The sequence below is a fragment of the Tyto alba genome, unplaced genomic scaffold (genome assembly GCF_018691265.1).
Source record: "Tyto alba isolate M040663 unplaced genomic scaffold, T.alba_DEE_v4.0 Super-Scaffold_7, whole genome shotgun sequence".
In the NCBI taxonomy this organism is placed as follows: Eukaryota; Metazoa; Chordata; class Aves; order Strigiformes; family Tytonidae; genus Tyto; species Tyto alba.
Genome location: NW_024881328.1, coordinates 12,222,673 through 12,238,474, shown reverse-complemented (window position 1 = coordinate 12,238,474; position 15,802 = coordinate 12,222,673). Strand labels below are relative to the sequence as shown.

Sequence of the window (15,802 nt, the reverse complement as noted above, 5' to 3'; positions counted from 1 at the left end):
CTATTGAGAGTTAAATAGAAGAGAAGTTCACTGCTGGAGATTCCTTGTCTTTAAGATTGATGATACGTGGGACAGCAGCCTTAAAGTTCATTATTTAAAGTTCATTGGAGGCTGCTGACAGGGGAGGCCATCTCGATGAAATGCACTCTTCATGTGGGATTTCCTAGTTTCCCAAACAGCGCTTAGGCTTTAAAAAAGAGTGTGTTCACAGAAGTTAGATCTTTGGCATTTTCCTTATGTTCTCTATAATGCCTGGCAAATCTGTGCTGCTGCCTTATATTCTCAGATTCAGAAATGAGGTGGTGCAGGTATAGACAGGTGCTTAATGCATTCTATTTCAAAAATTACATTTCCATTCCTGTTTGGAAGCAAAAGCACTGTGAAGCTTATTAGTGCTCAATTAACATAATATATTGCAGTTATTATTCTCAGAATGATACCAGACATCCCGCTCAGAGGGGGTAAGTTGAATCCTGATAACTGGCATTTAAACAAAACTGGAAACCATCACTTAATAATAGGAGGTAAAAATACAGAATATCATCGTTCCTCTTCTGAATTCAGTTAAGTCTGGTTTCAGGTGAAGAATTAACCACAGACGTCCATTTTTTGTTAAAAAAAGAGTAAAACAAAGAAAATCTTAGGCTGAAATAATCATTATATTTTGTAACATGGTTTGCTGTCAGTACAGAGCTTAGCGAGGAGGAGTAAGGTTTTATGGTCCTTGGCTTAGCACTTGATGGACATTTATAGACTTTATCACACATTTCTTCCCAGGCCCTGCTCTCATTTTCTTAAAAGACAAGGATAATCATTTTTCAGTCTGCTACAATCTCATAGACCTCTTAATATGATCCTTTACTGCTAATACAAGAAAAAAACCCATGGTGTTCCAGATAAAGCCTTAGAGAGAATCCTCTGTGTCCTTTGCAACATGATGGGGAAAAAGTCCAGCGTTAAATTAGTGCCTCAGAAAGAAAAATTCAATGGCTACTATGTTGTCCACAAATCAATATGATTTTCAGGCTTCTGAACAGAGCTTGGAAACATTTCGGTGTTGTAACAAACAGTTTATGTGAAAATCTTTTTCTCTGTATATGTGTTTTTACCATGATCCTCAAATCACATTCTTTTAAACAAAATCATTATTACAGCTACAGGAAGTTTTAAGACATGAAATTGATTTGCAATTAGTCAGTTCTTCCTCATGCCTAAAAGAGAGGTGGTTGCCATGGCTAGCTGCCAAAGCTGTGTACGTCGGTTGGCGTGCTCCATAGACTTAGCTCAGTGCAGCAAAAACTCAAGTTGGGAATGACCTGTTGCTTCTATTAGAGAGAAATTGGGTGGGAGGTTCTCCCCTTGCCTCACCCAGCTGTGCCTCTCCATTACATGGAGTGCTACTCAAATAAGAACATTCAGCACAGTAAATTTTGGAGAACTATCCTTGATTTATAATGTAGTCCCTTCTAGAAAATGTCAGCTGGAAAATTTGTCAGTTGGAAAATGGAAAGTATAGAGGGAAAGAAAGCTGAGCTGCAAGACCTCTTAAAGATGTGAGGATTTATGAAACAGAAAAAAATGGTGATGTGTTTTAAGGTGTGTAGTTATTTTCATCACATGTAAAACCTAACTAAAATAAGTTATTAGGTTATTTCACATCTAACCTGAAGTAATTATGACAAATAGATGGCAGGGAGGAGCTGCCTTCACAGGCCAGTAGCAGCCACACTTTTCCCGGGTCCTTCTTCACCACACACTCACATTCAGCACGATGCTTGAGGCCATGCTTGCATCCATTAAAGCACATTTAAACATATGATTAAGTATTTTACTGAATAGAAACCTTCGCTGAATGGAGGCAGTTGGTACCAAGACAGCCTTTACTCTGATTTGCTGCCATTCACCCTGTCCTCGCGGCTGCGTGTCCTCAGCGGAGCAGATCCCCTTCACTGTGCCACAGCATCGTAGGGTGTTGAAGGCTTAATTAGTGTTTGTGAAATGATCTGAAATCTGTGGAAGGAAGTTGTCACAGGAAGGCAAAATATTACAAAATATGTCTTTTCTGCTGTACTTGTTAATAGGTTCTGGGATCCCTTGGAGATGGAAAGTGTTACATAAATGTGAAATTTTAATTATTTCATGTAGCATTACTCATGCAAAGGTACTGCAGACCTACTTCTATCTGATTAACATCTGTGCTGTTTCATTTCAAATATGTTTAAATATCGTTATTGGACAAATTGAAACTACAGACAAAACCTAATTTGTTGGTTTACATTGATGGTAAAACTCCATTATTATTTTTTATGTAACTTAATGAAGATTATTTGCATGTATTAATTATGATTAAAACTGTACAAGGGAATGGGTCATGAATGTTCAATATTTTGTGATTAAAATTACGAAGCATAGTGTAAAGAAACATAAATAAATTGAGACCCATTTTTAATTAATATCAGCCTCTTTTGAAACATGACATGCAGGTCTGAGAGTGGTGCTGCCGATGTCCATTGCAGTTTAATAGTCTCCTTTGTGTGGTTCCAATTTGCATGAGATTTACTTGGGAATTGATTCTTCTCCAGCCATGCTAGCTGCTATTTTGGGAAGACAAAAGGGACCAAGTATGGTGCTGTAGCTCAAGCATAGGGCAGGATTTCAAGAGCTGAACCCCGACGGGCTTTGTATGGCTGTCAGGCTGCTTTGTTTTCCTGAGCTGCTCCGGTCCAAATGCTGAGTTTGTGAGCTTTCCTTCTTACAGAATAGAAATAGTACTTCAATTATTATTTCTAAAAATAGTAATAATAGAAAGTCCAATTTTTATTGGACCCCAGGCATTTAATACTCTTTTAATGATTTCTGCAAGTCTTGAAGATGGGGAATTGCAGCTTCTTTATAGCATGTGAAGCCCAAATAAGTGTCTGTATGAGCTCCTCACTCCTGCCCTGGCAGCCCTGTTCCCTGCACAGGGAGGGGACAGTGCCTGAGCCCCACTGGGGCATCTTTTTCCCTATCTGGGAACCCAGCTGCCTCCCCAGGGTCCTGCAGGAGGGGTTTGAACTGTGTTGGATAGGAGGCAAGTACATATAGAGGGCATGGATTTAGTAAGGAGAGTGTGACCGTGTATTTGACATACCTGCAGTATAACCATAGCCCACAGGGCAGACTAGAGAGAAGGCTGTAATATTGAGAAATCATCACTGAAATATGCTCATGGCCTTTCCAGCTCCAGGGTGTTGGGATCTGGAGTGAGCGAAGAGGGCTCTGAGCCACCCAAGGCTCCTCTGCCCCATCGGCTGTTTGCTTTGTGCTGCAGGTCGTAGCAGGGTATTATAGCAGGTCACCTAATTGAAGTGGCACTTCCTGGGCAGCTCATTGCATTTTATTTCCACAGGCACTGCAGTCTTCTGGTTTTTTACCTTTATAACACTGGCTGAAGCTAACTTCTTATGTAGGTGTGAACATGGCTGTGTGTGCATGTAACACCAACTGGACAAGCCTGTGAAGAGGTACAGGTACAGTACCAGTAATGTCAAGACCCCTATCCAACACAAGGTCAAAGGTGGAAAATGTAGTTTACAGCGTAGCCTTTGGCACCTCTGTTGAGTTTGCAGGCAAGGGTAGCAAGCAGTGTTGGTGGTACAGTGATTTTTGGCATAAACCCACTTATTTAGCAGCATCAGCACAAAAAGATTACAAATTTGAAGTGACTGAAGAGGTAGAATCTAAATAAACAGAAAGAGAAGCAAAGCTGAAAGATGGGGGTTGCTGTGACAGAGTTTCTGTACAGTCTTCAAAGTAGAAACATGTACCATCTGAGTCTCTAGGAGAGGCCAATCCTGCATGGTCCAGATTTTTGTAGGAAGAAGAGCGTCGGTGGGAACTGAGATGAGAGAGCTCCTGGCAGGATGAGACCAGGAGCTGGCATGTTTCACAAGTGGCTCTTTTTGCTGTTAGCAACCAGCTCTTTTTTGACGAGTAGCAAAATAAAATGAGTGATGTGCTTTTTTGGTTCAAGGAAGAGTTTTAAAATGTGAGGGAGAGCTGCCAGGATGCGAGCAGCACTCCTCCTTTGCTTTGCTTTTGATGTGCAGTGAAGATGAAGGCATTGCCTTGAAATAGTCTCCTGCACTGGGCAAGCAGGAAAAGATGAAAGGGAAGAAAAGTGGGAAAACAGTCCCTGTTTAGATGATGGCAAAGGCACTGTGCAGAATAACCTTTGTAAAGTGTGTCACGATAGGAAATCAATTTTGAATTACAGTATGTGACGCATACTGTATTTTCCATCCTTCATTATAATGAGCAAGTACACCCTTACATAATGATGGCTTTTTAAGAGATTGCCCTTGGCTGAATTTATTGCCAGACAGATCTATCCCATGGCATTTAAACTTCATAATGCTATGAAATGTGAAAGCTGGCTGACGCAGTGGAAGGATGCTTGTAAAACTTCATGCCGGTGAGGGCCATCTTTCTTTTGCTCTTGCACCTCATTGATCTCTTGCAATGGATGAAAACCAACACAAATCGATGCCACAGACCTCTTGTAGGAGTTGGGTTTCACCTCCCTTTCACTACTGCAGCAGCAGCAATGCTGCTGTAACAGGAAGAAGGATTTTTCTGTACCATTAATGTCCTATGTCCACATAGCATGTCCTACGTGTCTGTAACAGCACGGAAGCCTGAATAGCTGGTGCAGCTGAGCATGTAAAAGATGGTGACAATTGCTGAATGACTCTTTGCACAACACTGGGTAAAGAAGCTTGTGCTGTCTGTGTGGAAATCCCCAAATGGTTTGGAAGCATTTTGCTGAAAGTTATTGGCATGCAACATCTGCAGTTTCACATTCTTCCTCAAGACATGAGGGAGTATTTTCCAGTGTTACCCATGTTTTGAGGCACAGCAGTGGCCCTGAGTGAGCCTATTGGGAGCAAAAGGAGGGGGAGACACGCTCATCTTCCATGCACATTTGCTTCCTCGGTCTTGCAGCTGCAGCTGCCAGTGAAGATGCAGGTTGTGATAGTGGCTTTCAGCAGGTGAGCACCTGTCTCTTCCAAAGCCTGTGGATGGATGGAAATAAGTTTCACAGTCTGGATTTGAACCAGACCACTGTGGAGAGAGTGCAGTAATAGTTGGTTGCTGCTCACAGCAGCCAAGCAAATGCACTTTTAGATGAAATTGCACTGAATTGTCCTCATCGTTTTAGGGTGTATTCATAATTGACATGACAGATGAGATTTTCACATTTTCTGTGGTTTTGTTATTAGCTCTCTTTCCACAGATAACGTGGTGAAATCCCCACTCCCTTTCTTTCCAGAAACTGGAGTACTATTTAATGAATAGGAACCCCCTTTCAGCTTGGGTGACATTTTCAGCAATGCCCAAAATGAAACTCATTGGTTTATTTACTTCTGGAAATTTTAGCTGGAAATCGCTAACCATCTAGAATTCACCTTGGCATGTCAGAGGGCTTCTTCTCACTGAATTTTGTTAAAACCCCACTTGACTGCATGAGATACTGATTCACTAAACAGAGAAAAACTGAGGACCCAATTCCTGTTTTTATGCAGTGAATTAAAAAGATAAATTAGGAAAGAAATGTTTTTGAGTTTCCATATTGGAAACTAAACTGCAAATTCTTTGAAAATGTTGGTATTTGTTCTATACTCGTCCACTGAAATGATGAGATATCTCCTGGGTCTAAGATGGATGAGAGGTCCCCAGTGTAGAGCCTCATCCTCACTGACGTACAGAAGCCCTTCAATGTAAATATTCTCTGCAGTCCCACTCCACTGGCTCTTTAAGAGTTATTTCCCTCATGTTGAGAAGGTCAAAACGCCAGGAGGAAATTGAATGTAACTTCTTGACATTTGAGATCATGAATTTTCCTTTCAAATAGGAGCAGTAAATTCACAAGTTAGTAAGAATAAAACTCTAAACCCTTCAGATGGTTTGGGGCTGGGGGGGGACTCTAATTAAGTCCTCCAGGTCAAGCAGTTCTCGCTCATCTGGTTTGATTTTGGTAAGCTGCCTGACTTGGTGCATACAGAAGCGTGCCGCTGTTTGTTTTATTTCCCAAAGCACAACTGTTACGAATCCCCCAGTGACAATAGCAGACTTGGACGTGCTCGGCTGTGGCAGATTGATCATCTCGACTTGCCTGTGCACTGCCCTCTGAGTCACTGGCTGTTTGCATAGCACATAGGGATGGATATACATCACTTTATCCTTTAGAAATGTGGTGAGCTGGAGCTCCCCAGCAGTAGGGACTGAAGGATACTTAAGCACAGATCTGGATTGTATCTGAACATCCCTGTCTCCTTTGTGCCTTCACCTTGACCCAGCTGGTCCAGAGGGTTGCAAGGTTTGTGTTTGTGAAGTGGTGGGGGCAGGAATTTGCTTTTTCCACCAGAAAGACACGCAGTCTGTGCAAAGCTGCTTTCTCCATCCTGACATGCACAGGGCCTGAGTGCATGATCTCTTGTTAGGGAAGGAGAGCCACCACCAGAAGCCAGTGTCCCCCTGTCTTTGTTCATGTCATGTCAAGGAGAAGTAATTCCCATACTGCAGCATAAGGTTAATTAATCACCATTTTATTGAGAAGGCCACTGAACTTAGGTTTGGGAGTACATCTGGACCAACGAGTTGAATGTGGTCAAGACTGTTCTCTAGCAGTGATGGGTCTGGCACAGGGCATCCCAGATCTGTGCTGGGGCCTTGGTTTAGTCTCCAAAGCAAGGGGGGCTACATGCAAGCTGCTCATAGGGAATGGTCCATGGCCTGTCCTGCACTGCTTGGAAATTGTTTAGGAAAGTGCTACTCAGCCCAAGCCAAAATCCTGCCAGGCACCATTTATTCAACAGCAAAGGGCATTGACTTCCAACCTGCCTTTAGTTTACTTATCAAATGCAACCTGTGTGGTCTGAATTCAAACAAATGGCCATGTCATGGACAAGCCACCTACTCCAGATTCTGGAGTAAGCAGGAGGAACTGGCTGCTGCCCAATTCCTGCAGGTACTGGGAAGCCCAAATCCCCCAGCATATCCTGTGAGTTGAGTAAGGAGACTTGAGTTGTCTGAAGGGAAGCACGAGCCCTGGGCTTTGATCAGTCTGGGATCAAAAAGTGATGCACCAATGCAGAATAGTGCAGCTATTTTATCAGAATTTTCTCAGGGAATCATGGAGTGGTCAGTGAGGGTGTCTGGAAGCAGGAACAGGCTCTGTTTGATCTGCTTGTGTAAACAAGTGGTAAATCTAAAGCCAAATTCAGCTCTGGTTTGCAGCATATAATCCCCCTTGTTTTAACTAGAGTTAACAAGGTCTAACCCATGGCTGGTAACGGTCCCTGAGAGGTTCCTGCTCATCTTCATAATGGACCATAGATTCTGCTTTTCTTTCTGATAATTATTTTGACAACAGTGCTGGTTCCAGAGCCAGGAGATCTATTTGTTCTACATGACAGAACAACTTTCTAATTTATGTATGTGTTTTACATTGCTATTTTTGTTAACAATTATCCAATCAGTCTCTTCCAGGTCCAATTTCTATAGGTATTTGCAGTACAACTGTACTGTAGATACAAATACGGCAGCAATTCTCATACCTCTCCTGTCTCCTCTATGGGATTCCCCCAGATTTTGCATGGCTTTTGTTACCCCTTCCTACACAGCTCACAGTCTCCGCTTCATCCCCTTAGTCCTTGAGGCGTCTTTGGTCTGTGTCTGAGCAAAGCAGAGAGCCTTCCTGGCTCTTGCTCTAATGTGGGAGCCTAGGAATATTAGCCACCTAAATGGGACAAGTACTAAGTTATATATTTTCTAAGAACTAATACTATCTACTTTATTGCATGGTGTCACATCTTCCAAGATTTTAATGACTTTTTGTTTTCTTTTCAAAGACAAATATTTCCTTTCCTCTTACATGCTTCATGCAGCTTTTCAGAAACACACAGGGGAATTTGAATCACCAGCTGTTTCCTTTCAAAATCTCTTTGAAGGTCCCTGGGCCATGTACTCCTTACTCAGCTCCCGGGTAGCTGCAGGGTCCGTGCTCCATGTAAACTGAAAGGGAACAGTTTCCAGCCTCTCAGCCTCACCCAAGGGTACAGGGTTGCCTTGTCTCTGATTTGTGACAACTTGGTCATCCTGTTTCCAGTGTGGTAGAAGCAAGTAACATATGTATGATGGTTATTGATAAAAATTCCTGTTTCTCATGCCCTGAGAGATGTGCCTTCATGTTAAAGAGCAGAAAGGGGAAGCATTTATTGACAGTGAGAAAATGCATTCCCATGCAATTTGCAGACAGGATTTGGATAAAAATTATATAGGAGAGTTAGAAATTATCACAGCTAGCCTGTCTTAAAGAATGAAGGACTATAGCAGATAAAGTGTGCTTGGCCTTCAAAAAGTCTAAAGACACCTGCTGAGAGTAGCCAGTGAGGAAATGTAGGAATGGCAATGTCGGAATTGCTTCAGGAAACATCCCATTGAAGTCATGGGAAGACTGTAATGGTTGTCAGCATAATGCCCTGACTGTCCTCTGGCACATTTCTGGACATGCCCTGCATTTGGGAACACTACTGGGATTCTGGGGCTTTCCCTGTGAGCAGTACTCCCACTCATGTGACGAAGACATGCCTGGTGTCCCATCGCGTGGATGCTACCCTTGCCTGGACACAGCCCACCATCCTGGAGAGGTTGTTCCTGCAGAGGTGGCCATCCTTCCTCAACAGCTCTGCCAAAATCCTCATGCAGCCAAGAGCCTTGAGACGTGTTTGAGAAGCAGCACATTTCAACTTGGTCCCTTCATGAGGGGATGGCATTGCATGGGCAGGCGATGGCGTCCCTGGCTGTGCTGTGAATATTGGTTTCCATGGTCCCATCTGATTCCCTCCATCCCTCCCTCAGTCCCACAGAATGGATTTACGGTGCTCTGGCTTCCCTTGTGCAGTTGCAGCTTGGCCACTGATGTCATCCCAGCACCTGAGTGCGCTCTGAACTTTGCAGCTCCCACAGATGTACAGGTCAGCTGTGTCCACGCTGGTGTATCCACCACCACACAATGCAGGGAAGTCTCCCCCCTGAATGATGCTACATCATTAAGATTATTAGCACCAGGTGTAACTATTAAAGCACAATTATGAAATATTCTAATGAAGAATTCATAGCATTGCTTTTGTTGCTCTCAACAATGGTAATTGCTTTGGGTCTCTGGAAGACCCTGCAGCTAAGAGATAACCATGGCCTATCTACTGCAAATATGCCTACGGGTAACTTTTTACACATATGCAGCCTCATTAAACCATCTGTAGAAAATTAGACTTCTTGCTGCATAATTGTTTGCAGGAACAGGAACTGGGTTCATCGCCTTTCTAACAAAAATTGTGTATCTGTCTAGAGAGTGATGACTTTATTTTAATTTGCATCAAGGCCATGGTAATGAAGCAGGCTCGATGAAAATGAAAAGCAGACTATAAGAACCTGGTATTGGTGGTGAACTACTGATAATGTGGTCTCATTTTCAGTTAATCCCGAGACTGTGCTATGCTAGTGCTGGGAAAGTGTCAGCTACTTACTTGTATCCTGAGAACATCTATCTTTTGCAGATCTGTATGCCAATAGTGATGTGTTCTCACAACTTATACTCCTATATACAAGTATTTTCTTTTTAAAGAAAACGTTTATCAGAATTTTCCTTCTTTTTTTTTTTTCTCTTGGAAAGGAGGAAGAGTACTTAAACACTTGACTACACTGGATTGAAAGAGTTTCATTCCAAGCTTTTCATCTCTCTGATTCTGCAGGTTGCTCATGGCATAAATAGGATCACGCTTCTTCCCTTCTCCTATTCTGTGCCTTTAGAGATTGTTTTGTCCTTGGAAATTGTTAACTCCTCAGGCTCCCAGCTAATGCAAGCAGAAGTTGCCAAAGGAGGGGCTGGCGTGTCCCTCCTGCCTAGACTTTCATCCTCAGCACAGCCTGACTTTGCTCACCTGCAGACAAACCTCCCGGCGGGAGGCTGCTGGAAAGCGGAGCTCATTGCTGCACTGGTGCCCAGACTGTCAGGCAACGCAGGGTGCACTTGGGTGTCTACCATGTGTTAGACACCCCAAGTTTCATGGCTTAGGTTAGCCAGCAGATGGGTTTCAAACATATGGATGGTTGTTACACCATCAGCTTGTGCTTAATCTGTTGAAAATCTTCCTTCGTACCATAGTTAGAAACCTGTGCTGATTTCCAAAGCGCTCACCCTCTGAATCAGCATGTGTTGTGCTATTGGGCCTGAACATGTTGGTTTACTGCTAATAGCAAAACTCCAGGTGGAGGAAACTCAGAGACACCCAAGCAGCTCAGCTCTCTGAACGTGCTGGGGGTGGGATTGCTGGAACCCACTTCAGAAGTTTACACCATTTACACCTGAATCTGGGCTAATCATGAATCTCTTTGTTGTTAATTATGAGATATAGACACTCTTAGAGAGTGATGCATCCGATGTTTTTAGACGTCTCCTTCAAATAAGATGAATTGCCCCCTATATCATCCCATTTCTCTGTTCTCTCCTTTGATTCTGTTGTAAGCCATTTGCACCCAATGAAGGGAAACCACTAAATGTTGGCCTCTACTGTTGTCTTCCAGTGCCCTGCTGCGAAGGGAGAACTTGCACCCACTCTGGCCCTATGCAAAGGAAAGGCTCAGCAGGAATGGAGGAGTTAGGAATGTTCCTAAGTGTTCTTAACTGGAAAAAAACTGTGATCAAAATCCAGAACTGAACGTATTCCTGAGCCCACACAGTGCCACAGAGCTTTACTGCTTTCTGTGCAGTGCATCCTTGCAACCTATTCAATTTTCCTCTATTACTTTTCTGCTGCTTTATTTGATCAAGGAGCATCTTTGGCTTGGAATGAAGATGTGAGTCCACAGCAATCCACACTCTTCCACTCTACGTGTTATTTGCAGCTGAAAGGGTAAAGCTACTCGAGGTAGAAGCCTCCTAGCTTGCATTTTGCCACAATGCACAGCCATATATTATAGTCAGGGAAGCAGATACTGCAAATGGAAAGCTGATTTATTTCATACCATGCTCTTGTGAGGCAACCATGGATTGAAGTGAAAGCAGGCAAATAGGCCAGCACCATTAGAGGGCCTTAATAAATATTAATATAAGCGCATGCTTTCCTGCTAAGAAAGAGTGACTGGTTGAGCAGAGTGCATGCTGGCAGCTGTGCACAAATTAAGCTTTTCCATTTGTTGAGCTGAAGCGTGGCCACGAGATTACATGGGGAGAGGAGGTGCACCAAAGTCAGCAGATGCACCCTTAACGTCATCACACCGAGGGTCCATGTAGTCTCTCTAATTAACATGAGAAGTGTCTTTGTTTTTCATTTTTACTTTTTGATCTTTTTATGAGTGAGGCTTGGTTTGATATTATTTAGTAAACTTTAGGACATGATGATTTACGGAAGTACATAACTTACACCAAATCTGGCGGTTTTTGCCAGCAAGAGAACACACTATACAAAAATGCAAGTATTTATATAGCTTCAAATTTATTTTTCATATTTTCAACTTTTGGGCTTCAATAATTTAGAAAATAGTGAACAACTTTATTTACCAACTTACTTTTCAGTCATGATTTCTAAAAACTTGCTAAGGATGCAAATTGGATTTCAGTTAAAAATGCAGAAAACCTGCACTATAAAATTACTTTAGTATTAGTTAATTAGAGCTACTTTACTTGTGCTGGATGCAAGAGATTTTTTTTTTTACTAATCCAAGTATACTTGTGTTTTAAAAGGTTTAAAATATTATTTCTAGGTAATAAATTAGACTGACTATTTTTGGTCAACCTGTCCTTCCGGATGATTGGATTACAGTTTTTCCGCACCCATTTCTTATTCATACATCAGAAGGAGAAAACGAATCTGTTTGTGTTTGTTTTGTTTTTTTTTTTTTTTTTTTCCCCAATACTCAGTCCTTTTCTTAATCCTGGGTGAACTGATTACACCAACTTCATTGAACTAAATGGATCATTCCACTGAGACAGTAAATGTTTTCAGGGGTGGCAGAATTTGGCCCTAGTGTTAAAGTTTTCTGTAAAATTGTGTTTAACCAAATGCATAATTCAGGTGTTCCTGGGTCTCTAATGATGAACTGGGTGATATTTGTTACTGGTTCTCAGTGTTATATTTGATCTAAAATGGACAAGAATTTATTTCAGAATGGTATATAACACTTCTAAATGAAGTGAGTGGTTTTTTAGAAACAGAGGGAAAAGCTCCCCACATTTGGGTATCCAGAAATATTCACAAAGTCTAAGTGAATAATCATCACATGATTTCAGACTTCAATATAAATATCAAGTTAAATATTTTTTATCACTAGCAAAGATAACAGTTGATTTTTAATACAGAATCCTAATTATTTATGTTTAAGGTTTTTAAAGCTAAGAGTTGTTTATACATTAGAAGTCAAATACAGAATGTGTATTTTATATGCAAAAGAAAAAAAAAAAGACATGTAAATATATTGGGTTAGATTTAGTTGAGGGAGGCTATTAATTTATTCAGTTCTCCATGTGATATTTAGATAAATAAAGTCTAATTTTCTACTATGCGGCTGATGTCATTAAAGGGGAAAAAAAATTCCTTTAATGTTTAAACCATCCTCTAATTCTGAGTAAATCCCTAAGAATGTTCTAAGGAGAGAGAATTTCTAAATTGCTGGATTTTATATCCTAATTAAATCTCTTGACAGCTCTCTGCATTACGCGCAGCAGTGGCTCAGTGCAATACAGGAGGCAGGGTTCAGCTTTTCAAAGTTCCCCTTTTTTACAAAATAAGGCCTATATTTTCCTTTTTATTCTATGTGCTGAGGCGCCCTGTTTGTGGTTGATCCAAGTTCAGTTACTCCTTGGAGGTATATGCTTTTGTTTGTTTTTTTTTTTTCTTGTGTGGGAAAGGAGGACTGTCCAAAGGAGGGGTGGATGTTGCTGGTGGTGCAACAAATTAGGAGGAGGAGTGGATCCATTTCTGAAGTTGTCTTAAGGATGAAGTATGGGATTTGACTGATAGATTTTTAACTATAAATGGATTAATTAGAGTGTGACTGAGGTCATGTATAAAAAAGGAGCAAGCTAATTAAGTCTGAGCAGTACTCTAAACACCTTTTGTACTGATGACTGGAGATCAAGGGCTAGAGCAAGTTTTTTTAAGATTATATTTCTTTTAACGAATAAATGAGCCTTACTAAGGGTGGACAGGGTGTTCTTTTTGGAGGAGCACAGACAATCCAGCATATTTTCTACCTGGTTGATATGCTTAGAAGTATCCGTTTTTAACCGGTGCTTGGGTATTCAGATATATTATGCTCCCATGCATTATGGCAGAAGAGATTTGTACTTTTGCATTTACATGCTTTATTTAAATGCAAGGATTTTTCTCCTATGCCTTGGGCTCAATTGTCAGAGATTCTGGAAATTGTGTTTATTATGGTTAGACTGTAGCTGCACTAATCCAGGAGTTGCATATGCCCGAGAGACTCACTCATCCTCTCTTCTTTCGAGGGATGCAGTCAGGTATTCTCCTGTACTCTGTCCTGCTTCTCTGTTGCGTGTTGTCCTTTCCTGCTGCTGCTACATGGTAGGTGACTACCGATACACAACCAGATTTGGGGTTTGTGGAAGTTTATTGGGGCCAAGTAAGTAGTCTTGTATCTCTTGGTAATGTAATTTAGGGCAAACTACACCCATGTCTTCTTGTTTTACACTGGGCTTTTGAAGAGTTATGGATTCAAGGCAGTAGTAATGCACAATAGAAAGCATCTCCTGTGATGTACTGAATGTCTGCAATCAGCACTGAAGTCAAAGGAAACTGAGCACTCAGCTCAGTACAAAGGAGCCCTGAATATTGGTGAGGATTAGGAGCCTAAATGCCACCTTAGATTTTCTTTAAAATTCCATTACTGCAGTTTAAATAGAATTTATGATTTCCCTGAGAAGAACAAGCCAAACTCAGATAGAATCTTGTGGAAGTCAAGAGTCAGTAGCAAGGCAAGTTTGGGGCAGAAGGACAGTTGTACACCTCACTGAAAACTGATTCTCTCCGTCAACAGTCACAATGAACCTATTTAGTATAATTTTCATGTGCTGTGTTTGGTGATGTTTTTTGCACAGTTATTTCTAATTTTTTGACCTGATACAGTGTGGTACTTAAATGTTGACTTTGGCATTTCCGCATGTGTGTCATGTTGATGTAAGTTTTATGTGTTGATGTTAAGGGATTTTTTTTATTCTAGGCAAGAAAAAGGCAAGTATAGGGCTGCTAATTTTTGACAACTCCATTCTAAAATGAGATTTATTTCCACTTGGATTTTTAAAGTGAAAAGAGTAGGTTTTTGCCACTTGTGGGGGTGGCATAGACCAGATGATATCTTGAGGTCCTGTGTTTCAATTTTGCTAAGTGTGTCTTAGAAATGACCCAACCATTCAAAGCTACACCACTTAATTCATGAGGTTTATCTCTTTTCCTGTCCTGTGGTTCAGCTACCAAAATTTAAAGGATCATTTAGGACAATGAGAGTCACTGGTTGATGCCCAGGTGGGCGTGCAGAGTCTCCTGCTGACGGTGTTGAAAAGCTGGACAGCAGATGAGGTTTATAAGATATTGCTCCTGGCAGTCTCATCGCTCAGATTTAGTCTGATGTGCAAAGATTTGTAAATGGAATTGAAGGAAGATTTATTGTCCTCCCACCCTGGATGGCCTGAGGTGGAGTGCTGTTCTCCAGTCTATGGGTTGTTTGCAACATCCCTGTTGCTTCCCATGCATCATAGCACAAACAGCTTCAGTCTGTAATGCTCTTAGAGAAATATAACCTTTTGATGAAAGCAAACATCACTTGATGGATACTTCAAAAGAGGGTTTTATTGACCTTTGTGTCTTTTCATATTTCTGATTTGTTTCTTTTTTGGAAAATGCTGGCTGGAATGATCCATTGTAGAAATATATCGTTTCAGAAATGAGAATATCTGCTAGCTGAAGGTTTGAAAGCATCTCCTGTTGCCAGATTTGATCAGCAACATAGGAAAATAGGAAATAGCTGGTTCCTCAGTATTTTCCTCCTGTCTAGAGAGGTCTGTGGCCAGAATGAGTTTATATTTGATGTCTTTCAATTCTGAGCATTGGTTTAAGCCTAGAAGGACCTCCACCTCACTCTTTGCAGATGGGTGCTCTGCAAGCACCTCTATGTTTCTCAACCTCAAAATGGAGCACCCAACAAATGGTTGCAGATGCTGACAGTGATATTCACACACTGCTGAGCCCATGGCACAGACTTTGGTACGGTGTTTCTTAAAACTACTCAATATCAGAGGGGCCCTTTGAATATCCAGAACTCCTAGACTTGAAAAAAATCCTGAATACATCTAAGGACAGATCTGTCTTCAAAGAAGTGTAAACATTACATCGCGTGTCTTGCCAAAACCACTTAAACAGCTTTCCTATATCTGCAAGCAGTTTTTATTTGGAAGAGAGATGACTATCAGCCAGTGCTTGAGCCATATCTGCCTTTCTCAGGGCCTAATTAAATGAGATGATGCCTCACAATCATTTTTATTTCCAAATAAAAATTGCTAGAAAGTATATTATGGGCAAAGGAAGAATTCTATGGAGAGGAAGATAGGATATATTGTGCCTATTCATAGAAATTTAAACTGGGTTATTCAGAGGGGCACAGCATGCAGACAACTGCCTGTATTATGGAACATTATTACTGTATGTAATAGGAAGAAATTCAAGTGCTATTAGATAAAAAC

At 41.3% G+C, this 15,802-nt stretch overlaps 1 protein-coding gene across 11 annotated transcripts in view; it reads left to right on the top strand.

Annotated features, from left to right (window-relative positions):
• The window catches only part of KALRN (kalirin RhoGEF kinase), a 523,685-nt gene that overhangs the window by 113,523 nt on the left and 394,360 nt on the right, over positions 1–15,802 (top strand). The window lies entirely within an intron of this gene.